This window comes from Suricata suricatta, chromosome 13 (genome assembly GCF_006229205.1).
Source record: "Suricata suricatta isolate VVHF042 chromosome 13, meerkat_22Aug2017_6uvM2_HiC, whole genome shotgun sequence".
NCBI classification, from domain to species: Eukaryota; Metazoa; Chordata; class Mammalia; order Carnivora; family Herpestidae; genus Suricata; species Suricata suricatta.
This window is the reverse complement of record NC_043712.1, coordinates 55,078,187-55,105,636: the sequence shown is the minus strand read 5'-3', so window position 1 is coordinate 55,105,636 and position 27,450 is coordinate 55,078,187.

The following is a 27,450-nucleotide window of genomic DNA, read 5'->3' as shown; positions in this document are numbered from 1 at the left end:
CATGGCAATGAGAGGGAATGACATATGGCCCTTTGTAGGAAAGTGGATGGACCTTGAGGGTGTCATGCTGAGTGAAGTAAGCCAGGCAGAGAAGGACAGAAACCATATGTTTGCACTCATAGGTCTAGCAGGAAAACAAGAGAGACCTAATGGAGAACCAGGGGGAACAGAGGAGGGAGAGAGAGTTGGGGAGAGAGAGAGGGATGCAGAACTTGAGAGACTATTGAATGCTGAGAATGAACTGAGGGTTGTGGGGGAGGGGGAAGGAGAGAAGACAGGTGGTGGTGATGGTGGAGGGCACTTGAGGGAAGAGCACTGGGTGTTGTATGCAAAACAATTTGACAAAATATTATGGAGAAAAAAAAATAAAAATAAAAATAAAAAAATAAAACATTACAACGGCACCTGGGTGGCTCAGTCAGTTAGGCCTCCAACCTCAGCTCAGGTCATGATCTCACATTCATGGGTTCGAGCCCAGCATGAGGCTCTGTGCTGACAACTCAGAGCCTGGAGCCTGCTTCTGATTCTGTGTCTCCCTCTCTCTCTGCCCCTTCCCCTCTCATGCTCTGTCTCTCTCTGTATCAAAAATAAATAAAACATTAAAAATATTTAAAAAGACATTAAAACATTACAAACTTATTTTGCTTAGCATAATACTCTCTAGCTCCTTTCATGTCATTGTAAATGGCAAGATTTCATTATTTTTTATGGTTGAGTAATATTCCATGGGCTGTTTCCATAATTTGGCTATTGCAGATAACTTTGCTGTAAACATCAGAGAGCATTATGCTAAGTGAAATAATACAGAGAACGACAAACAATATATGATTTCAATCATATGTGGAATTTAAGAAACAAAACAAATGAGCAATGGGAAAAAACAGAGAGAGGTAGAGAAATCAAGAAACGGACTCTTAACTATAGAGAACAAACTGATGGTTACCAGGCGGAGGAAGGGTGAGGGGATCAGTAAATAGGTGATGGAAATCAAAGTGTGCACTTGTTGTGATGAGTACCAGGTGTTGTATGGAAGTGTTGAAACCCCTGAAGCTAATGTTATACTGTATGTTCACTAACTGAAATCTAAATACAAGTGTTAAAAATAGCATGTATTACTGATTATATTTAAGTAAAAATCCTTTTCATATTTTGACTTCTGTTTGTTTTTATTTCCCTTGTATTACACATAATTTCAAAAAACAATCTATTGTATTAATTTATACAATCTGTTCAACTACCCAGACTATATGTGCTAATTAGTAAATATCCTTAGTACTTCTCTTCCAATGGTCCTCAATTACTCATGGAATGATTATTTTAGTTTTACATTATATTTTAGTGTTACAATTTCTATCTCTTCACAATTTTTTTCTCTTTTCCTTCCCATTGGCAGATTCTGGATATATATTTATTTAGTTTAGAGAAAAATTTAAACAGCACTTTCTTTGTTCCAGAAATTGTGTTAAATTCTGTAAACATTGAACAGAATAGCACAAAATCCTTTTTCTCAAGGGAATCTCAAATAACTGTAAGAGACAGTTTCAAAACAATTTAACATATGCTAAAAGTGTGGCTGGCAGACAGAGACTCAAGAGTTTTCTTTTTGATTGAGGACATAACCCTACACAAAAGATATTATGCCTGAGCTTAGTTATCCTATCATCTCTCAAAAGTTAGAATGCCAGCCTTTGAAGTTGTATTTTATACTACAGTCAGTGACTAAACTCCAAGATGAATTTGTTGGGTATTAGTCATTGGTTTATTTTACGCCTAATGTAATTAATCTATATTAAAAATAATCATCCTACACTTAAAGATTGGTTCATTATCTTTTTGGACATAAATGGAAACACCTAGTTTGATAATCACCATTTCAGCCACCTAAAAAACTTTGGATACAGTCATGAAATAACATTGAAAAAAATTAATGAGATACATTTTCTTGGAAAATAATAATAAACAGTTATTTGCTAATGAAATTTTAGGTACAATTAATGAGATACATTTTCTTGGAAAATAATAATAAACAGTTATTTGCTAATGAAATTTTAGTTACAATTCAATAAGTCATGATATCCCATTCTACCAGCCATTTCTAACTTTGACCTATAACCAGCTGGTTTAATCCAGTTTCCTTGGTTCTGTCATATTACTTAATTCGCTACAGTGGTGAAAACTGTTATTTTTCACTTTATTGGGAGATCAAACAATCACTTTGAGCCAGACAGGCTGTCAGTTCTCATTATTCTGGGTTAGAATGATATGCCATATGAAATTAACCGACATGTTATAGGAGTCACAATGATCATGACAGGTTTCATGGTAATAATCAATATAAATCTGGCATTTGATTCTGGAATCAATTACTGCCAAAGACATCTTAGGCCTAGACTTCCAGCAAGGGAATCTACTGAACTATAGGGAGTCAATGTAAATAAAGAATGATAAGTCTAAAACTCTAGAGATGTCATAGAATCCTATAGTTAATGTTCCTTGGAGTTTAAATCAGTATGACTTTAAAAGAGTAGAACTGTCAAGAATGTTCAAATTTAACCAAGAATGATGAAAGTGTGTTTGTAGCAACATTTCAGGGAAATCTAAAAGTACTGTGTGGAAGAAAAATAAATAATGCAGTATGCTATACCAAGGTTTTTGTTGAATAGAAGTGTGTATGTGAGAAATCACGTGTTTTGCCTTATGTGGTGGAAGACAAAAATACTTAAAAAGAAAAAGTCAATAATAGAGTTTCTGATTTAAAATAACATACTTGTGCTATATTGTAAATAATGCTATAATGTTAAGCATAGATTTGTAGTTCAGTTAATGTTTTGAAATTATTTTAGACTCACTAGAAGCTGAAGAACAGTAGAGAGAGTTCCCATGTACCCTTCCATAATGGTAACTTATGTAATCATCATACATTTATCACAACTAAGCAATTACTTCCATACTATATTGTGCATAAACTCATATTTTATCAGTTTTTGAATGCATTTTTAAGTTTATTTATTTATTTTGAGAGAGAGGGAAGGGCAGCATGCCACAGGGCTTAACCCCATGAACCATGAGACCATGACCTGAGCTGAAAGCAAGAGTTGGATGCTCAGATAACTGAGCCACCCAGGCACCCTTAAATGCATTTATTATTTTTAACTCAGTGTATAATGCTATGAAATTATACCACAGGTCACCACCCCAGTCAGGATCCATTATTCTTCTGTCACCACAGAGAAATTTAGATTATTTGGATTTATTCCTTATAATACAATTCTCTCCTTAACCTTAATTCTTAACAAATATCCATCTGTTCATTAGTATAATTTTGTCATTTTAAAAGTGGAATAATACAGTATGTAACCTATTAAGGTTAGCTTTTTCCACCAAGCATAATGCTGTTGAGATCCATCTAAGTTGTTGCATGTATCAACAGTTTTAGTTTTTTCAGTCCTGAGTAATATTCTATTGTATGTGTACCACTATTTTTTTTACCCATTTGAATTTTCTTTAAGTTCTTGTTATGCCTCCATTTTTCTTGGAGAAAGACCCAGGAAAAGGATAGCTAGGTTATGTTTAGTTATAAACCATTTAAGAAACTAATAATAAAAAAAATCAAAATTATTTATTGTGTGATTATATGATTTCTTATTTTACACCAGAAATATGAGAAACAGTTGTTCATATTTTCATAAGGACTTGGTATTGTCAACATTTTTTGATTTATTTATTTCAAATAGATTTGTAGTTATATTTAATTGTTGCTCATATTTACATTTACTTAATGGCCAATGATGTTGAGTATTTTTTTGAGCATTTATATACTATTTGTAAATTCTTTTTGGTAAAGTGTTTTGGTAGGGTGCTAGCCAGTTTTATTTGTCCATTTATTTTGTTTACTTGTTGAGTTTTGAGAGATTTTTTTTCTTTGTATCCTCTGGGTACAAGTTTTTTCACATATGTGATTTGCAAATATTTTCTCCCAGTCTGCTCTAGTCTTTTTATTTTTTTAACAGTGTCTTTCTCAAACAAAAAGTTATTAAATTTGACAAGTTTAACCAATTTTCTTTTGGACCATACTTTCATGTTTTATATAAGAATCTATCAAATGATAAATCTATCTAATTTACATAGATACTAGCTAGTATCTTATCTTGGTTGGATTAGTTTGCTCCATTTCTCTGAAATATGCCATTGGCATTTGGTAGGGATTGCATTGAATCTGTAGTTTGTTTTGGGCATGTGGACATTTTGAAAATATTCTTTTAAGGGAGGTCTGGGGGGCTCAGTCGATTAAGCATCTGACCTCAGCTCAGGTCCTGATCTCATGGTTTGTGAGTTTGAACCCCTCATTGAGCTCTGTGCTGACAACTCAGAACCTGGAGCTTGCTTTGGATTCTGTGTCTCCCTCTCTTTCTGCCCTTTCCCTCCTCACTCTCTGTCTCTTTCTCTCTCTCAAAAATAAATAAACATTAAAATTAAAAACATTATTTTAATCCATAAGCACACATTATCTTTACATTTATTTGTATCTTCTTCAATTTCTTTCATTAGCATGAAATAGTCTTAAAATACAACATACCAAAACTTATGAAATGCAATAAATGCTTAGACTGAAGGGAGCTCAAGGAAATAAGTGCCTTCCAGAAGAAAGAAAGAAACAAATAAATCTCAAACAACTTAACTTTACACTTTACTATACTAGGTGGAAAAAAGAAAAGAAAAGAAAGAAAAGAAAGAAAAGAAAAGGAAAGGAAAGGAAAAAAAAGGAAAAAGAAAAGTAAAGAAAAGAAAAAGCAAGATTCAGAGCTAGTTGAAAAAAAGGAATAACAAGTTTCAAAGAAGAAATAAGTAAAATAGATACTAAGGGGACTGTAAGAAACATAAATGAAACCAAGAGCCAATTCTTGTAATGTTAAAATAAAAAAAACCTTAAACTCACCAAGAAAGATTCAAATAAATAAAATCAGAAATGAAAGAAGCGATGTTCAAAATGATACCACAGAAATATAAAGGACCACAAAAAACTTTTATGAAACATGCCAACATATCAGATAGCTTAGAAAAAGTTCACAAATTCCTTGAAACATACAACCTTCCAATACCAAATCATGAAGCCACAACATCAAAGCATAACTTTACTTAGTAGCAAGGAGATTGAATCACTGATCAAAATATCCCAAGAAGCAAAAGTCTAGGACCAGAAAGCCTCACTGATGAGTTCTAATAAGCATTCACAGAGTAAATACCAATCCTCAAATTCTTGCAAAAACTAGAAAAAGAAAAATCACTTAAAAACTCACTTCAAACTGACACCAGCAACAAAGACAACACAAGAAAAAATAAACTGCAGGCCTATATCCCTGATGATCATAGAAGAAAAAGATCCTCAGCAAAGTATTAGCAGACCAGTTTCAACAGTACTTTGAAAGAATCATGCACCATAATCAAATGGGAGTTATTCCAGGAAACCAAAGCTATTTCAACATCTGCAAACCACTCAATGTAATACACCACATTTACAAAAGGATTAAAAAATGATATGATCATCTCAACAGGTTCAAGAAAAACATTTGACAAAAATCAACATCCGTTTTTATTAACAACTCTTGACAAAGTAAATGTAAAATGACCATACCTCAACATTATAAAGACCATATATGACAAGCCTACACCTAACATAATACACAGCAGTAAAAAAATGAAAGGTTTCCTTTTAAGATCAGGAACAAGACACCAATACATACACTCACCACTTTTATTCAGCATAATGTTGGAAATTCTAGTCATAGCAATTAGACAAGAAAACAAAATAAAAAATCTACTTATTGGAAAGGAAAAAGTAGAACTGTCACTATTTGCAGATGTCTTGATATATATGTAGAAAACTCAAAAGACCCAAGAAAAAAAGTTGTTATAACTTAAATACAGTAAAGTTGTAGGATGCAGAGTAAATGTACAGAAATCTGTTGAATTTCTAAACACAAACGACAAAATATCAGAAACAGAAATTAAGAAAACAATTCAATTTACACTTGAATCAAGAAGAATAAAATACCTAGGAATGAATTTAACCAAGCAGGCAAAAAATGTATGTACTGAAAACTAAGTTTTTCTGTTTATAACTGATTTTTCTTGTGCTTGTCACTAATTTAACTTTTGAGTCAAAAAATTTTTACTTTCCATAAAACGTGGAAAAATTTAGTAATTTTTTATTGCAGTACTTTTCTACATCACTCTCACATTGGTTCCCTTATTTTTCAGTTTATTTTATTTTTTTATTTTTTGTGGTTTCTATTCTAGTGCCTTCTAGCTTATTGATAATTGGCTTCTGCAATATTTAATTTTTTATGTTTTTATTTATTATTGAGACAGAGAGAAACAGAACATAAATAGGGGAGGGGCAGAGAGAGAGGGAGACACAGAATATGAAGCAGGCCCCAGGCTCTGAGCTGTCAGCACAGAACCCCATGTGGGGCTTGAACCCATGAACTGTGAGATCATGACCTGAGTAGAAGTCAGCCGCTTAACTAACTGAGCCAGCCAGGCACCTCATGCAATATTTAAACAACATTAATCACTCTAAAGTGCTTTTCATCTCAGACGTTATAGTTTTCATCTTTAAAAGACTGTTTTGGTTTTTATTTATGTTTACCATGTCTCTATTTAGCCTGTGCAATCTTCTTTTCCCAACACTGGAAATCAGTTTTAACAACCGCTTTTGTGTCTGTGTCTACTAATTCTCATATGTTCATTGTCAGGCCATATTCAAATGATTGATATTTTTCCCGTTAGGGCTTGATAGCTTTGCTTTTATGGTGCATTCTAATAGTTTTGTTGTAGTAGTTGTTGTTATTTACTTGTTACATATGGTGAATTTTACTTTGTTGAATTGTGAATATTGTTGTATTTGTTTAAATATTTTTGAAATTTTTCTGGGACATAGTTCCCAATTCTTTAGAATCTTTCTTGTAAGCCTTTTTAGGTAAGAGCAGAACAGTGTTTGGTCTGGGGCTAATTGTCTTTTATTAAACTAAACATTTCTGAATATTTTATCCAATGTTAACAAGTTTTGAGAGTTTCTACTCTGGCTAGTGAGAACAGCCTTCAGTCACTGCCTTTAGTAAATTCAAGAAGTTTTTCTCTAATATTTTTGTTTTTGTTTTCTCCTCAGCCTTGGGTAGTTACTTTATATATGGGAGCTGATGAGGTATTTGGCTAAATACTAAGACCGGACTCTTCCAAGTCTTCAAAATTCTCTCTCTCTGCAGTTCTCTTCCTGTCAGCACTCAGCCTTAGCCTTCATTAAAGCCCAGTCCCAATTCATAACTCATGCACACTGCTGGGCTAGCCTGTTTGCCTTCCCTGTGCAAGAATAAAGAAAAAAAAAAACACTTTGCAAAAAAGCTACAAAAATTGTTGAACTCACCTCCATTTTTTTTTTTATCTTTTAAGGATTATAGTCATTTTTTATCTGATATACAGTTTATTGAGACCCAATGTTGCATAGATATTTTAAAAGTTTTTCAAGCTGAAAGCCACTGTTGCTATGCAGGTTTCAGGCTGTGTTACTGCATCTTGGTCTAATGTTTCCCTTTATTTCATTTTCCATTTTACTACCCATTCTAAATTGGCCTAACTTCTGATTTGAAAACATACTCTTGGGCTGAAGCATCTATGTTTTTTCACTAATTGAATATGAGTTTCATAATTTTATAGGCTGAGGCAGCCCTCCCATGTCACTGATCAAAAGATGAGTCAGTCCCTGAATATCTCACGTGGCTCTCTTATTCAGTGTTGTTAAAGGACTCTGGCAATTGTTTTTGTCATGGTAAAAAAAAAATTCTATGTGGACAGATTAAAAAAATACTTTGTATACATGTACATGTGTGTGTGTGTATGTGTGTGCACTCGTGTGTGTCCATGTCAAAATATTTGGACATCTATATTAGCTGAATGTTGCTTGGGAAGACTTTCTTATGATTTTATCAGCTTTAATTTATTGTAAGAGTTCAGCAGCTATCAATTTTTTCTAAATAAAAATGGTAAATATTCTAGGGTTTGAGGGTTGTTTGATCCCTGCAATTACTTAACCTTTGTATTTTACTGAGAAAGCAGTCATTGATAATGCAAATAAATAGGTATGACTGTGGTACAGTAGACTAAAAAAAGCAAGGAACAGACCATATTTGACATGTGGATCATAGTTTGCTAACACCTGCATTAGAGAATGTCTTGAATATTTATAATGAACAGAATAATTTTCATGGCCCTTATAGATAGTAAATATTTTAGACGTTTAAATTCATACAGGTGTGTGTTTTCTTAAAGTGTTCTTCCAAATTATTTATTTTTCTGTAATGAGGACAGAAACAAAGTCATATTTGGAGTGCTATTGATGCTATTTCTGAGACCTCTGGAAAATTATAATGGAATTGCTTCCTTTAAAGAACAAAGGCTACTTGGCAAGTTAAAATTTATTTTTTGTGGCAAGTAAATTGCTGTGGTCAAACCAACTTAAAAATTTATCGAAACGTTTTAGGATATCTTAGATATTTTCTTTAACAGTTTTAATACTCACAACTAAAAACTCATGAATTAATTAGATAGGATATTAGAATGACCTTTCTGAAAAACCTAATCAAATTTTGTGGTATTTAAATTTGTGAATATATTATTTATATATTTGCTTAATTCTTCAAGGAACAAAAGTTCTTTTCAGAAACTTTTTGAGGGTCTTGTTCACTGTGGCACTATTTGTGGTTAGGAAAACAAATGATAGTAAGACAAATATTGGAAGGCATTATTATAGCATTCTTGAGAGAAAGGAACTGAACTTTCCCACCAAATCTACTTCCTAAGTTTGTAATGCCATCACAGGTGTATACACGTTTCAAACTCCTAGACCTTATTATCCTGGAAAAGACAAAGGAATTATAAATTATATAAAAGTAACAAAGAAAAGTTGCAAGTATTAATAAATTATTATTGACTTACAAGCCATAAAGAATACAAAAAAGTCTCTGGGGCGCCTGGGTGGCTCAGTCGGTTAAGCATCCGGCTGCGGCTCAGGTCAGATCTCACAATCTTGGGTTCGAGCCCCGCGTCAGGCTCTGTGCTGACAGCTAGCTCGAAGCCTGGAGCCTGTTTCGGATTCTGTGTCTCCCTCTCTCTCTGACCCTCCCCTGCTCCAGCTGTCTCTCTCTGTCTCTCAAAAATAAAATAAAAAGCAATTTAAAAAATTTTAAAAAAATACAAAAAAGTCTCATATATAATCCTTGCCCTCAAAATCTTAGATTAAAATTGATGATGCTTTGATTCTATATCACTTTAATCATATTCTGTCATAACTTTTACTGCTATACAATGCACCAGATACTGGGCTGGACATGAATTATATACAAAGACAATCATATTCCCTGTACTTCTAATAAGTGAACTGAGAGCTAAAATATAGGTTATTATGTGCTACAGTAGGGAAATAGAGTACTATGTAAGAATAGAAAAGGGGTTAAGAATTGAGATAGAAAGATCAGAAAAAAATCTTGAGGGAAGGAAAATCATGTGCCATGCAAACAAAGTGAAACTTCAGGCAAGAGAGGATGGACTTCATGTCAAAAGGCCCAAACACGACAGTGAACATGAGCCATCAGGGGTACTAAAAGTGACTGAGTATGGTTGTAGCATCAAAAGTAAGAGCAGTAGTGACGAGAGGTAACTGTAGAGAAGTAGAAGAAAATCTTTAATGCTTTACTCAGGAGTTTAAAGGTATTCAGTAAATATATGCAAAACCATGAATAAAAATTTAAAAGAGAAATATTAGGACTGATTTTGATTTTTAGAAGAATATTTTCATGGAACTTTTGAGATGTGAGCTTGAATAGTTAGTATCTTATTAGAAGGATATTTCAGCAATACTAGTAACTAATGATAAGGGCATGATCTAAAGCATTGTTACTTAGTAAGAATGATAAATTGGGGATAGTTTCAAGGAAAATTAAATAGGACATATGGCTATTTTGAAGTTCTATTAACAATGAAAATAATCAATATATGCATTTCTGTATGCTGCCCAGTATGGTAACTATTTTATGTAATCTTCATAAAGACTGTAACAGCATGAAGCAAGTCTTATGATATCATTTTTATTAAAACTAGTATTCAAGTCTGGCATGACTGACTATAAAGCTTATACTTTTAAACACTCCACTATGTAAAATTTATTTCTGTGTAACAAATATTTATTTATTGTGGCTCAGGGTCTAAGTACTTTTTGAACATTAGCTCAATGTCAAATATGTTGAGTTTGATATGCACATGAGATAATAATGATATACTAATTAACGTGTGTGTTTGTGGAGTATATAAATGTTATTGTCATCAGCCTATCACTACACAAATATTTCAAAGAGAGTAAGGAAATGTGGAGCAGAGGTTATCTTCAGTGTTTCTGGAGACTCTGGTTAGAGAATAAGAGCTCTGAAAAAAAAGACAAATTTCTTGGAAACCATATTAGGAAAAATAGTAATAAATGAGATACAGGATATAATAGCCTCACTTCTGGCCAATTTTAGGTAATACATGGGCCATCTTTTCCACTACACTTAGCAATGATATCATCTATATCATCAGTAGATTGAGAGGAGCAAGAAGCCCATTTGTATAGATTTGAGGTAGTAAGGAGAGTGTAGCAGTTTCACTTGAGCTGGGTCTGCAAAACTTACATGACACGAGTTGTAGAACATGGCCTACTGAGAAAAGGTGGATTGGAAAATGTCTTGGAGGAAGAGTGACAAAAATGCATAATAGAAATAATGCAAAGCATTCCAAACTTACAAACCATGATTCAGAGATAAAATATTTCAAATATGTTCAAAGCATAGGATTTAGTTTTCCAAACTGAGGATAAAATTAAGCATAATTTCCCCAGTGGAATATTGCAAATAACGGGTTACGTAGGGAGGCACATGTGATATATTGTTGTGGATGTCCTTGAAATGGGACAAATGAGTCTCATGAATCAAACATAGTGAAATTTGCTTGTGTTTGAAAACAGGTCACTTTGACTTTTCTAGAATTTTATTACTCACAAAATTCAAGGATGTTTAAGGTGAGGAATACCAATATATCTGTGTTTATTTGTCTATGGATGTTTTGTGAGGAGGGGAGCTAGCTTTAATATTTAAAATGTTAAAAATTAATTATTATATAAAGTAAAATTTAGGTTAAATATAGGGCCAGAAAATACCTGGAGAACTTTCCTTCATCAGTCATAGTTCCTCTGTGTTTAAATGTAATTAGAAATGTGTTTCATGCATTTGGGTACAGCTAACTCCATTTCATAATCACACTCAAGTCCCCAAAGCAGGTTTTTTCCTAAACAAAAAGGAGAAACTATGGGTTTTCTTTTCCATTATATATGTATGTATATATAAAACAGGCATTAGGGAAAGAAAGACCTATAAATCACTGGAACATGTATATCTCTCTCTCTGTATATATATATATATATTACACCAGCTGTCAGAGCCTATGCAGCCGAGAACCTCAAATGAGCTGACCTACTTGTAGTTTGGTGCAGTGTTCTCCTTTCCATCTCAGTTAATTATACCTTTAGAGATGACTCAGACTTGTTTGTAAAAAAATAAAAAAGAAAATCCTGTCTTTTTTCTGAGTAATTATGTTTCTTGTAATTATTCTGGTTTTTTTTAATATAAACTATTTCTTTGAAGAAATTTTCTTTTAAGTTTTTTTTTTCTTTTTCTTGTATAGCTACTGAATTTTGTGTCAGAAAGGGAATCTTTTAAATTGGGGAAATGACAGTCAAGTCTCTGCAAAGTTTCTCAATGTCATTTTGCTCCCAAGAGAGATAATTTTCCCTCATTTCTCAAATGTCAAATGTATACCTGAGAATAAACTGATACAAGTTAAAAAAAAAAAACATGTGTGGGTCAGAAAAAGGGACTTAGATTCTCTCTTCTCATTATAGGATTCGTCTTTTAGCCTTTTTGTGCTTCTGTATACCTATCTATAAAATGGGTGTTAAGATTTTGTCACTCTCACAGTTGTATCAAAGAAGTCAGTAAAGTTTTCTGAAACTATTTGAGGTTTCCACAATAAACATCTTAGGTAATATACATAAAATATATATGAAGTAATCTATGAATATGAAATACATAAAAATATATATAACATGTCACAGTGTCACAATAAACTTTTTATATATTTAAAAAATTTATATACTTTGAGGTCAGTTTGTAATATGGCACACCTGTGCTTAGCACACTGCCAAGCACAGATAGAAAATAAAGGAAAAATGGAAGAAGCATGTGGAATGATAAGTATTAGATACATTTATTATTTTCTATCAAAATATTCATATAATTATCAAATCCCCAAAGTAGGTTTTTTCCTAAACAAAAAGGAAAAACTATAGGTTTTCTTTAATTTTAAAAATCAGAGAATATTTTTATAGAAGTCAGGGGAGGGTAAGCTATACTATGGTATCAAGTAAAGTCCCCAAACTTTTATGGATTAACAATATAACCTCTTATTATTCCTTCAGTTAAAGTCACATTCATGCCTGTGCATGGTGACGATGACAGCACCACTTGTCATGATCATCGCACAATGTATAGTGAGGTTGAATCAATGTGTTGGACACCTGAAACTTATGCGACATTGTGTGTCAGCTACACTCAAATGTAAAAATTTAAAGCAATAAAATTTTTAAAAAAGTAAAAGTCACATGCATGCTAATCAATCTTCCTCACTTTTGAAACTGGCCTATTTTGAACACACGGGTATGTAACTTGTCATGAAAGCTGAAAGAAAATGAACTCTCATTTACTGATGTAAGTGAGATAAGAGATACTACACTTTGTCTATCTTTCAATCTTTGGAATTAGACATGAGCCCGGTGAGATGCAGAGTGGGTCCAAAATACAGCTTTGCTCTACCACTAGGAAAGTAAACTCATTTGTTAAACTCATAGTATTATTTACAATTCTGAGAAGTACGATTCTCAAAAATAAAGGTTCACAAACAGAGATTATTTAAAATAAATTGGTAACATACACAAAGAGAAATATAAGTTGGTATTTTAATCATTTGAAGCACATTAACCACTTAATACCTGAAGCTTATTTTAGAACAAACGTAATTGAAGAAAACTGTACTCTTATCAAACTCTAGTATTCTGAATCATGCCATACCTACATCAATGATTTGATTTTAATCCACTGTCAAGGGTTATGTTTTCTTTTAGTACTAATATTTATTCTTCTATTCTCTCTGTGTGTATGTGCATGTGTGTGTGTGTGTGTGTGTGTGTCTTTTAACAAATGTTGGAAGCTTAGTAACTACATTTCCCAGAGTTATATGCATTCAGAGTTTTCTACATGATTTATGCTCTGTCCTTGAGATGGATTAGCTTGAGATTTGGAAGGGAATCAGCACCATTTTATCTTTCCAATCAGCAGTGATGGCAGTTAGGTGGATTTCTCAGGGTTAGTCTTTTCCAATGTCTTTTGTTTCTTTGTCATGCATCCACTTTAGAATAAGAGATAGTAAGTAAAATTTGCATAAGTTTACTGAAAGTTCCTGATTAGTGAACAGCAAAAATTCTTTTGAAGAAATTTAATTGTGACATGCAGGGTAATGACTACCATCCCGCTGACAACTAAAAGAGTCCATACTCTAATCTCTGGAACTTGTGACAAAGTGGATTCTGCAGTTGTGATTAAGACTAAGGAAATTAAGGGGCTTCTGGGTGGCTCAGTCGGTTAGGCATCCAACTTCAGTGCAGGCCATGATCTCACGATTCATGTGTTCAAGCCCCACGTTGTGCTCTGTGCGGACAGCTCAGATCCTGAAGCCGGCTGTGAATTCTGTGTCTCCCTCTCTCTCTGCCCCTCCCTGCCTCAAGCTCTGTCTTTCTCTGTCTCAAAAATAAATAAACATTAAAAAAAAAAAAACTAAGGAAATTAAGATGCGAGATATTCCTGTATTATCCAGCAGGGCACAGCCTAAACACGCTAGCCCTTAAAAGCTGAGAAACTTTCCTGTTGGTGGTCAGAGGGAGATTCAAATATGGAAAAAAAGTCAGAGATGCAATATTAATGGCTTTGAGATGCAGGAAGGAGGCCATGACCCAAGGCATGCAGGTAGCCTCAGCAAAGAAGCAGATTCTCTCTTAGAGTCTCCGGAAGGGAATGCATCCCTGTTGATATTTTAGCCTGAAGAGGACTGTTTTGGACTTTTGACTTTCAGAACTGTGAAACTACAAATTTGCATATTTGAGTTATTGAATTCATGGTGATTTGGTATAGCAGCTATAGTACACATAAAGGTGATTTTCCACATTCTAGTTAGAAATCGATATTATCAACATTTAAGAAATGACAAAATTACATGTTGTTTAAATATTCACTTTAATTGTGTATAAGTGTGATTCCACATTCATTTTCTAGTGGCTGTTCTGATATTTGGAAACATGATGTTTTATAGTCTTCCCATGTCTATCAGTATGCCAAAATATGTGCATGGGTGACCAGAGGTAAATGGGAGAAGTCTTATGAAGGAAGAATAAAGGATACAGAATAATCTTGGTGAAAATAACAAAGTCATTTTCTTTTGGCTTTTTCCACTTGAGTCAAGAGAGTTCCTTCATCTGTGGTGGACATCCTGTCTTTTTTTCTAGGAAGTATATAGATCCTCTTCTCTTCACATATTCAAAACTAGATAATCTGCTCACCAGTTAGAATAGCTGAATATAAGGAAGCTCCTGCCAATTTAGGAGCAGAATACTAAAATTATACCATCAAAATAAATCACCTTTTCCATGTAACAAATAAATAAATTGCCAGCAGGCCAATTAACATCAACTCATAGCTGAATGTCCTGGAGCATCTTTTATTTCCAAGGCACTTGAAAAGACAAAATGTTTTGTTAGTTAATACCCAGTGTAATTAGTTTCCATTGAAATATTGATTTTACATTAAGGAAGATAAATGCTAAAGTATTGGCAGCTAAATGTTGGCTTTATGAAGACTGACATTTTACAGATAAAAAGACATTGTACTGTCATTGCACAGTCACTTTTATGCAATTATATATGTACATTACTTTCTATCCACCACATACTTAGTGTAGTGCATCAGAACTTCTAATTTTGTGGTTGAAGAGGTCAGGTCAAATTTTTATGTATTGATTAAATAAGCATGTAACCCTACTTGTTTTTTATCAGAGAATATCACATACATTTTTTTTCTCTAAGAAATATCTACTCTTAGGAAACTTATAGGACTTTTTAATGTCATAACACCAACTTTTCCCAAATTGTTTGAACCGTGTCTAGTAACTACAAGTATACTTTTATCATGGCTTGTTATTTTAAAAAGCAAGAGATTGTTGAATCAATGACTGATAACTTTCATTCTATTCTCTCCCTTGACTCCCTTGTATGTTATGTGCACATGGATGAAGATATGTGTGTGTTTTCCTTTGTGGAAAATGGTTATAAATAAAGATTTTTATTTATTTCATTGAAATTATATCATTTTCTTGGGATATTAAATAAATAACAAAAATTAAGTTATTTTAAAAAGCCAACAAAAATATGGATGTGAGTTTTATAACCAGTATTTCTTAGAAAATGTGATGCAGAGAATAGAAATTTGCATGATCATAACCCTACAAAAAGGTTATTTTTAATTAGTATTTTATAATATTGTTGTAATCATCTTTTGGATCAAATTTGTCTTGGTATTTGGACATGATACAAAATGGTTCCCCAAATGACATCTCCAGAGTTCTCTTTTTCTTTTTTTTCATAAATCTACCTGCCTCTTAGATATCTCTTCTTGGCTTAATAATCTTTTTGACTAAATTATTTTAATAAGGTAATTTTATCTAAAGCCACTATTATTTCCACATTGCAACAACCTTCTTTGTCTCTGTGCTCCCCATCAAGTGAATATCACCATCAAAAGATGGCTTCCATCTTAATGCGCCATTTCTATTGTCTTTGCACATCTCTTCAGTATTCTCAGGAAGCTCTATAATATTCATACAATACAATGTATTATATATATATTCATATATAATATTTACATATACATAATATAATATATATACATATATATGAATTCAACTATCATAATGGATATTTTTAGCCCACATACCCTAGAAGTCCTATGAAGATGATTTATATGATCTATCAACTCCCTGATGGTATATTGTATATGTAACCTCATGTATTTAAATTTTTCTAGGTCTAGTGACCATAGTCCTAGATTCTCACTGAGTCCAAGATACTCACAATACCTGTGACATGTGTTTGACTTATCATTTTCCCTAGATTATATATGCCAAGGAGGTAACTATGCTCTCCTAAGAGTAAAATCGGGGAGAAATATAGTTTAGATTTTCAAATATGGAATAAAATACATGGGATACCTCATGAAAATTAAGATTAACTATGCAAGTACTTTGTTTCTTTCATTAATCTACTAGGAAAACTAAAAGGATTTTCATAGATCTAAAAGTGTCCAGTTTGTGTCAATACCAGAAAGGCAGAGATAAACTGGAGCAAAAATAATACCATAACATTTTCATATTTCGCTTTATTTTAGGCCCACAAACAATTCCCATTTCCTTCTCCATGGACTGAAATTTGTGTAAGTTAGTCTGAAGTCAAGTGTCAATGGTGGCATCCACTATAGATTAGATATTGCAAAGTTATCCACTGAAATCTCTTTACACAGTTCTAATTGTAAGATTCAGGAATGTCACTTTAAATAGTTTTGAGTTGCTTACACTCTAACCTCTGAGGCAAACATGTTGAAATGTAGGAAATTAAGTATAGTATTAATGTAATAATGAAACATAAAATATTAAGAGAAATTAAATGTTCAGGCATATCCATTCGGGTTATATTTCTGAGTGCATATACGTATATGCCCGTATTATGAGTTTTAGGTATAATGAAACATGCATAAGAAAGAGTCTTACCTGAATTAACAGTTATAAAATGAGTTAAAGAGAGGAGATACCATTTGTCATCAGAACAAATAGACTACCAGAGTGTGTTTCATTAATGTTGTTATGCTTGCTACAGTCTCTGTGACTGTGCTGGTGTAGGAATATTACTTATTAACTTCATCATTAAACTTATTGCCTCCAGTTTCTTCATGTGATAATGAGCCTTTTTTATTTATTTTTTATTTTTTAATTTTTTTAAATTTATTATTGAGACAGAGAGAAACAGAGCATGAGTGGGGGAGGGTCAGAGAGCCAGGGAGACACAGAATGTGAAGCAGGCTCCAGGCTCTGAACTGTCAGCACAGAGCCTGATGTGAGGCTAGAAACCACAAACCATGAGATTGTGACCAGAGCCTAAGTCGGCCACTTAACCGACTGAGTCACCCAGGTGCCCCTGGGCCTCTCTTTTTAAAGTTCAGAGAAAGTTGGGGTGCCTGGGTAGCTTAGTCGGTTAAGCATCAGGCTTCACCTCAGGTCATGATCTCACGGTTCATGGGTTTGAGCCCCGCATTGGGCTCTGTGGTGACAGCGAGCTCAGAGCCTGGAGCCTGCTTTAGATTCTGTGTCTCCCTCTCTCTCTGACTCTCCCCTGCTCGTGCTGTCTCTCTCTGTTTCTCAAAAATAAAAATTAAAAAATAAAGTTGAGGAGAAGTTATCAAAGATATTATAAAATACCCTGAGCCTCTGGGAAGAAGGATAGAATTTCAGTAGAGAAAATAGAAAATGAAGAGTATCTGAAAAGTTAATGTTGAACTCTAACTGATAAACCTCTCTCTGCTAGTAACTAGTAATTAATATAAGAGGCTTTACTCTGTGTACTTACACATATATTCAACCATCAGAATGAGTTTTCAGCTCATGAACCCCAGAAGATATGTATATGTTTTGTATAGTTTTGTTTTATGTATTATACAATTTTATTACAGATATATAGTTATACACACACACACACATATAACAGCTTTATTCATAATTGTCAAAACTTGGAAGCAAACAAAATGATCTTCAGTTGGGATATATAAATTGTGATACATCCACATAGTGGAATATTATTCAGCGCTAGAAAGAAATTATTAAAAGAAAAGACATGGAGGAAACAAATGCATGTTATTAAGTGTATGATTACAAAAATATGACATTTTATTAAAAAAACACCAAAACTATGGAGTCAATAAAAAAATAAGTGGCTTTTAGTGAATAGTGGGGAAGGATGGATTATTAAGAAAACCAAGGATATTTAAGGCAGTAAAACCATTCTGTATAAAACTAGAATGGTGGATACATGTCAATACATTTGTCCAAACATAATGTACATTCATAACATGTACAACATCAAGAAACTCTAATGTAAACTATGGACTCTAAATGATAATGATATGCCAATGTAGTTTTGTTAAATATAACAAATGTATCATTCTGATGAGGATATTGATAATCGTGGGGGCTGTGCAAGTTCAGAGGCCTGGACTATGTATAAAATCTCAGTACCTTCTGTCCCATTTTGCTAAAAGTAAAACTGCTCTAAAATATGTGTTTTAAAAATCAAAATATTTGACCAAAAATTGTGAAAATTACTAAAGTATACATCAGTCTATATATTAAAATGACAAAATACAATTAAATGCTAATTCACATGAGAAAAAATGAAAATAACTCTCCAAGAATAATACATATGTGAATACACTTTCAGTATTCTTTATGAAAAAATGTTAATATGTATTACAGGCAATACTATAATATCAGAATATAAAGTACTCATAGATAGCTTTTTATTCACATAGTAATAATTTTGAACAAACGCAATATTTTAACAATGTAATTAATAACATAAATTCAGCTGCTACTAAATTTGAACTATCTAGTGCTTTGTTGTTGTTTTATGATATAGAAAGAAAAGGATTCTTTAAATATATTAAAATAATTATGTATTCATATAACAAATTTTAGGAGGAACTTACATTTCTTTTCTTACTCCAAATGTGTGAAAGGTATTGTATCAAATATCTGTAATTTAAAATAATCACCCAGCTTTAATTTTTGTTTATTTTCTCACAATTTTGTAGTTTCATTATTTATGTATTTCTTAGCTGTGGGAAGTGGCAAAGATTTCAGCTGCTTGGCCATTTGCTAGCCGGATTTGTCACTCCCTGAGGGGAGTTGCAAAAATAGGCAGAGCGCCACTCCCTGTCAGAGGAGAAGCCACAAAATTAAAGATCAACCGCCTGCAGGCAGGGTAGTATCGGCCCCTCAGGCGCTGTGCTAGAACACTGTAGTCTGGTTCCTCTTTTACTCCAGCCTTAATCCCTTAACCCTGTTTCCTAGCAACCGACCTAGGCCAGCTGCCTTGTTTTCCTGCCTTGAAACCTTTATAAGATACGGGGTTTTCTGAATAAAGAGAAGAGGCTTGATCGAAACCGTGTGTTGTGACTTCACTCTCTGTGCGTCCCCCTTCCTGCCCTTTCTCTCCCTCTCTCAGGAAAAGAACCTGCGACAATTCTCCGCCCCCAGGTCAGGGCGGACGAAACAGGTACCGCTGAACACCGGGGAAGAGCCCCCCGGGACCTGGCATCGGTTAAGACACTTAGCCAAGTTGTCTCCTCTCCTCCTTAGAGTGTTAAACAGGGTTTGTGCATGCTGTTGGTAGGTTCACTGGTTCACAATGTGGCTTTGTGTGATACTATTGGCTTGGGCACCTCGGTATGCTCCTCCAAAGCATTGCCCCCTCCCACTGTACATGGCAGTTTTGTTCCAAGATGGTCAAAGCAGAGCTTGCAAAGCCTCCTGAGGTCTTGGTTTGGAAGTATCACAATATTACTTCTGCCATATTGTAGTGGTCAAAGAAATTCACAAGATCAATCCAGGTGCCAGTTGTACAAAATTACTTCACTTGGTGATGAGAGAAAGAAAATCACAGTGCAAATCTATTAGTCACTACAGCCAACCCCACAGCAATACTCTAGGAGAACGAATACTTTGGGAGTGTTCGGGGATGGTACAGGTTATAAAGATTTGTAAAGCTCTGCTTTGAGGATGAAAAAGTTGGAAGGTTAATAAATGGTGGAAAGGAAAGGAAACCTTGGACTAAGATGCATATCTATGGATATCATGCCTATAAATAGGAGAGTTAATTTTATCATACTGACAAGCTTTGTGCATGTGAGACAGAATATGCTGACAGAGAGATAAGTAACAGAATCTTTAGCTCTAAACTCAACTATCTTTTAGTCAACCTACTTATATTCCATATTGAGGCTGTTTCGACAATTAGATTATTGCTTGTAATCAACAATCAGGTCATTCATTAGGTGCTTTGAGTTCTTAAATTGTGTAAGATATTATTTACTCATGCTAAAAAAAAGAAAAAAATGTTGAACAATTGATGGAGAAAGAAAGAAATGAAAAAATTCAGAAAGAGACTATGCCTATCAGGATAATGATATATACAAACAACTTGTTAAATAGCAATAATCATGCCTCGGATAAATCTCATTCATTACAATACTTCCACTGTACAAAGCTACAAACAGCTTGATAAAATAAAGCTCTACTAATACCTATTAATTTCAGATATTTAATTTATTGTAAATAACTATGCAATTTCCAATGACAGCAATAATATTTCTACTTATTCTTTTCCCATTGGGTCATCCAAAATGTCAAAATAATGTGCTGAATTTTTAAGAAGTGATTGGGTCAAGAAGCTAACATTTTCCAAAAGAGTGTTACAGATCAGATGAAGCAGAGAGCTAAATTAAACTAGCAGGATGACTTAAATAGAAATATAGTTACTGATGAAAAATGATTCACACATAATAGATACATATATATGTCAATTATATATATATTTACATATGCTTTTATATTGTAAATCCCTTTTATTTAAAAAATGTTAATGTTTATTTACTTTTGAGAGAGACAGATAGACAGACAGAGACAGAGACAGAGACACAAAATCTGAAGCAGGCTTCAGTCTCTGTGCTGTCAGTACAGAGCCTGATGTGGGGCTCGAACTCATGAACCATGATATCATGGCCTGAGCCAAAATCAGAACTTAACTGACTGAGCTACCCAGGAGCCCCACTGTAAATCTCTTTTAAATCTCATGGTTAAAAAGAGTTATTGCTAACAAGAAATATACATATATGTTTTATTGTGGACATAGCTTTCATATCCTTAGGGTGAATAATAAGAAATACAATTGCTGAAACAAAATTTAAGAATATGTTCACTTTTGTGAGAAACTGTCTAACTCTCTTCCATAGTGGTGGTACCATGTTGCATTTCAAACAACATTAAGCAAATCGACACCACCACCTATTGTTCCACATCCTCTTCAGATACAGGAGTGCAGTGTTTTGGTTTTGGTATGTTTAATAGGTATGTAGTGATATTTCACTGGTAGTTTAATTTGCGTTTCCCTGGTGACATATAACGTGGAGAATCTTTTAATATGCTACTTGGTCATTTGTAGATTATTTGGTAAGGTGTTTATTTAGGTATTAAACCCCTTTTTAATTGGATTGTTTGTTTTCTTCTTAATGATATTTGGGATAATTCTTTTATTAAATATGTCTTTTGTAAATATGTTCTCCTAGTCTGTGACTTGTCTTCTCATTCTCTTGACATTGTCCATTGCAAAGCAGAACATTTTAATTTAATGAGGTCAATCTTAGCAAGTATTTCTTTAATGGATTGTGCCTTTGATCTTATATCTAAAGGGTTATCACCAAACTGAAAGCCAACTAGATTATCTCTTATTTTATAGGAGTTTTATAGGTTTGTGTTTTTACATGGAGGTGTATACTCAAATTTTTGTTTATTATTAGCATAGAGTGTGTATGTGCCAGTGTGGGATGTGAAAGATGGGGAGAGAGAAGGAATTCCACATAGGCTCTGCACTGTCAGCAGGGAGACCCACATGAGACTTGAACTTTCAGGAGCCTTGAGATCATAACCTGAGCCAAAATCAAGTGTTGAAGGCCTAACCAACTGAGCCACCCAGGTTCCCCTGTAATCTCTTTTGAATTAATTTCTCTGATGTACAAGGCCTATATCTATAAGCAGGTCTTTGAATGTGGATGTCTACTTGTTCCAGTACAATTTATTGAAAAAACTATTTGTTCTACCTTGTATTATCTTTGCTGCTTGGTCAAAAATAAGTTGATGGTATTTATGAGAGTCTATTTCTCTATTTTAATCTGTCAACTCTTTTGCCAACACTACACTGTCTTGATTACTGTGATAAGTCCTTGAAGCCAGTAATTGTCAGTCTGTCTATCATTTGACTTTACTCCACTGCTTCTAGTCTTTTGCCTATCCACATAAAATTTAGAATTAATTGGACATAATTCACAAATTACTGAGATTTTGATTAAGATTTCACTGATCTATAGGTCAAGCTGGGAACGACTGCCATCCTGACAACATTCTTATCCTATTGATACACATACACTATTCTCCCATATGTGTATTTCTCACTTGAGTTCTTTCATCAACGTATTTTAGTTTTCTTCATGGAGATTTAGACATATTTTATTAGATATACACAAAGTATTTTATTTTTATGATGCTATAACAAATGAGAATATGTTTTTAAATTCAACTTCAATGAACCTGACCTGAGCCAAAGTCAGATGCTCACAGACAGAGCCACCCAGATGTCCAGATTACATTGTTTTTTAAATGTTAAAACTCCCTGACACACCTCGGACAAATTCCACTTAGTTGTGGTGTATAATTCTTTTCATACATTGTTAGATTATTGGTTAATACCTTGTTGAGGATTTTTGTATGTACACTTATGAGAGATACTAGTATGTAGACTTTTCTCGTAATGTCTTCATCTGTTTCTCATATAAGAGTAATGTTGGCCTTATAGAATGAATTAAGAGGTATTTCTTCTGCTTTTATCTTATGAAAGATATTCTAGAAGTTGATAAAATTTCTTCCTTAAATGTATTGTAGAATTTACAGGAAACCAATTTGAGCCTGGTGCTTTCTTTCTTGGAAGACTACTAATAATTGATTCAATTATTTTAATAGATAGGCCTACTCAGATTATTGATTTCTTCTTGAGTGAGTTTTAAAAATTTTGTCTTTCAAAGAATTGTTCCATTACAACTAGGTTATAGAATCTGCAGCCAAAGAGATGTTCATAACATTATTTATACTGTGTGTGTGTGTGTGTGCGCGCGCGCGTGTGTGTGTGTTTTCCAGGGGATATTTACTGATATTCCCTATTTTATTTCTGGTACTAGTAAATAATTATACTTATTATAATTCCAGTATAGTTAGCATGCGTTGTTGTATCAGTTTCAGATGTGCAATGTAGTGATTCAACACCCCCATACGTCACCCAGCATTCATCACAACAAGTGCACTTCTTAATCCTCATGACCCATCAAACATCTCCCCAGCCGCCTCTGTTGGGAGCTATCTGAACTCACCGATAGAATGAAAATTCCTGGTGAGGGTCCAGCAAGTTTGCACGGTCTCTTGCCCCCAGATAGCTCCCAAAATCTACCCTCTTGAAACTTTCATTTCTGGTTGGGCACCAAACCTCAAAATGCTTTGCTGATTAGTGTCAGGAGCTGCCTGTCCCCCTTCCCTGTCCCTGAGGCGTGATTGCACCTGGTCAAGGAAAAGATAAGTAAACTAGATACACCCTAATGCAACACGTAATTTTCCCCTAAGCAATTAACTGATAACTGAATACCTTCTGGGACTGAATGCCTTTGTGATAGTCTGCGATATCATGTATCAGTCATCTTTGGGACTCTGAGAGCAAACATATCTCCTGAGAACCTGTTTTTCTGGGAACTTTCTCTTAGAGTTATAAACAGCCTAATGACCCTTACTCATAAAAAACTGACCTTTACTAAACAATGCCGTTTGCCTCTTGGATAAAGGTCGCTTCCTTAAGGCTAGATCTGAGGTTTTGTAAAAATATCTATGACACCATGAGTGCCTGTGGCTAAAATTGTAAAACTTATCTATGAGAAATCATTTACTGTTCTTTGGGTCCTTGTACTTTTTGCCATAAATAAACCTTGAGAACCAGACAAAGTGGAGATGCCTGCAGATGGGCAGGGGTGCCTGTCTGGTGACCAGAATGAAACGCAAGACTCTCCCACTCTCTCTTTGACTTACACCGTCATCCTTCAGGGGAACCCTGGACCTGCAGGAGCTGAACTCTGGCACACCTCCCTTCTGGTAATCATCATTTTGTTCTCTATAGTTAAGAGCCTCTCTCTCTCTCTTTCTCTCTCTCTCTCTCTCTCTCTCTCTCTCTCTCTCTCTCTCTCTCTTTCTCTCTCTCTCTCTCTCTCTCTAAATTTTTGCTCATTGGTTTCTATTTTTAAGTTATGGGGGGACGTCTGAGTGGCTCAGTTGGTTAAGCAGCTGACTTTGGCTCAGAACATGATCTCATAGTTTGTGGGTTCAAGCCCCACGTTGAGCTCTGTGCTGACAGTTAGCTCAGAGCCTGGAGCCTGTCTTCAGATTCTGTATCTCCCTCTCTCTCTGCCCCTCCCCTGATCATGCTATCTCTCTCTCTCTCAAAAATAAATTAAAAAAAAACATTTAAATTCCTCACATAAGTGAAATCACATGCAATTTGTCTTTCTCTGACTGACTTATTTCACTTAGGATTATACCCTCTAGCTCCATCCATATCCTTGCAAAGGCAAGATTTTATTAGTTTTTATAGCAGAATAATATTCCATTGTAGATATATACCACATCTTTATCTATTCATCAGCTAGATATGGGCTGCTTCCATAATTTTGCTATTGTAATTGATGCTATGAAAATAGGGGTTCGTATATCCCCTTGAATTAGTATTTTTGTATTCTGGGGGTAAATACACAGTAGCCCAATTCTAGGATCATAGGGTAGTTCTATTTTTAACTTCTTGAGAAAACTTTATACTGTTTTCCACTTTGGTTCCACCAGTTTGCATTCCCACTAACAGGGCACTGGTGTTCCTTTTTCTCCATACACTCACTAAAACAGTTGTTTCTTGTGTTTTTTATTTTAGCCATTCTGACAAGTCTGAAGTGATATTTTATTGCAGTTTTTATTTGCATATCCCTAATGATCAGTGATGTTGAACATAGTTTCATGTGTCTATTGGCCATCTGTATATCTTCTTTGGAGAAATGTCTGTGTTTTCTGCCCATTTTTAAATTTAATTATTTGTGGGTGTTGAATTGTATAAGCTCTTTATATATTTTGTATCAAAGATGTCATTTGCAAATATCTTCTCCCATTCAGTAGGTTGCCTTTCAGTTTTGTTGATTATTTCTTTTGCTGTGCAGAAACTTTTTATTTTGATGAAGTCCTAATACTTTATTTTTGCTTTTGTTTACATTGCTTCAGGGGATTTTCTAGAAGGAAGTTGCTATGGTCCATGTCAAAGAGTTCATTGCCTGTTTTCTCTTTTAGGATTTCATGGTTCTAAGATTCACATTCTGGCCTTTAATCCATTTTGAGCTTATTTTTGTATATGAGGTAGGAAAGCAGTCCAGTTTTCTTCTTTTTCAGGTTGCTGTCCAGTTGTTCCAATATCATTTGTTGAAGAGACATTCTTTTTCCCACTGATTATTCTTTTCTGCTTTGTTGAACATTAATTAATGATATAATTGTGGGATTTTCAATTATGTTCTATTGATCTATATGTCTGTTTTTGTGTCAGTACCATACTGTTCTATTGCTGTAGTCTTGTAATAAATATAGCTTGAAGTGTGGAATTGCTGTGCTTCCGGGTTTGCTTTTGTTTTTCAAGATTACTTTAGCTACTCAGGGTCTTTTGTGGTTCCCTACCAATTTTAGAATTGTTTGTTCTAGTTCTGTGAACAATAGTATTGGCATTTTGATGGGGATTGTATTAAATGTGTAGATTGCTTTGGGTAGGACAGATATTTAACAACATTTGTTCTTATACTTTTTAATTATTTTAAAATTTTATTTATTTTTGAGAGACAGAGATAGAGTACAAGCAGGGGAGAGGCAAAGAAAGAGGCAAACACAGAATCTGAAGCAGGCTCCAGGCTCTGAGCTGACAGCACAGAGCCAGATATGAGGCTCAAATCCACAAACCATGAGGTCATGACCTGACCCGAAGTCAGACTCTTAACCAGATGAGCCACCCGGGCACCCCACAATATTTGTTCTTCTAATCCATGTCTTTCCATTTCTTAGTGTCATCTTCAATTTCTTTAATCAGTGTTTATAGTTTTCAGAGTACAGTTTTTATTCCTAGGTACCTTATTATTTTTGGTGCAAGTGAGAATGAAATCGTTTTCTTAATTTTTATGTCTGCTGCTTCTTTATTCATGTACAGAAATGCAACAGATTTCTATATATTGATTTTGTATCCTGCAACTACTGAATTCAGTTATCAGTTCTAGCTATTTTTGGTGAGCTCTTCAGGGTTTTCTATATATATTATCATGTCATCTGAAAACAGTGAAACTTGATTTCTTCCTTGCCAATTTGGATTCCTTTTATTCCTTTTTGTTATTTGATTGCTGTGGCTAGGACTTCCAGTACTATGTTGAATACAGGAGGTGAATTTTCTCATTGAATCTAATATTTGGTATAGGTTTTTCTTAGATGGCATTTATTTTGCTGAGGACTTAACTGACTGAGCCACCCAGGCACACCTAGGCTGCTGTCACTTTGGGGGTAGAACCTAGCTATCACTGATTCTCATGGCTTGGTCAGTGATGTGTCAGCTGGCTTTTAAAGCCCCAGGTTCCAAGTCCCACTAGTTAGTTATACAACCTCAGGGTATTCAGCCCCTCTGGTTCTTAAAGCCAAACCTTTATGGGGATTAATCTTTACCACATGAACTCTGTGATGTGAAGGCCACTTTCTTTGCCCTTTCCCCTCCCTCCTGCAGGCATTCCCCCCTCTGCATTTCTGACCTCCCTAACCTTTGAGATGCAGCTTTTTCCATATACTTAATGTGAGGAGTTTGGTCTGCTAGTCTTAGGAATGCTCTCTGGTTTATTGACTTGGCTGTGGATGGTATCTGGTTGAAAATGTGAGACAGGTGAGCTTGGGGTCTACCTATTGCTCCATCCTCCCAAGCTCCTTTGGTCTTCTGCTTACATTTAATTGAAATTTTTTTTTGGTGTTGATTTGGGTAAGTTCTTTATACATTTTGGATATTAAATCTTTAACTGATATGTCATCTGCAAATATCTTCTCTGCCCCGGCCCGCGGGGTCCTTCAACAGGGAACCTTGGAGGAGGGAACGGGTGAATGGATGGGACAAGAGACACAAAGAATGGGAGCAAGACAGAGATCTGATCAAGCTCCAACGTTTATTCAAAAGGGGGTTGTTTATATACACAACCAGGGGAAAGAAAAAAAGTGGGAAAGGGGGAAAGAATGTGGGGGAAGGCA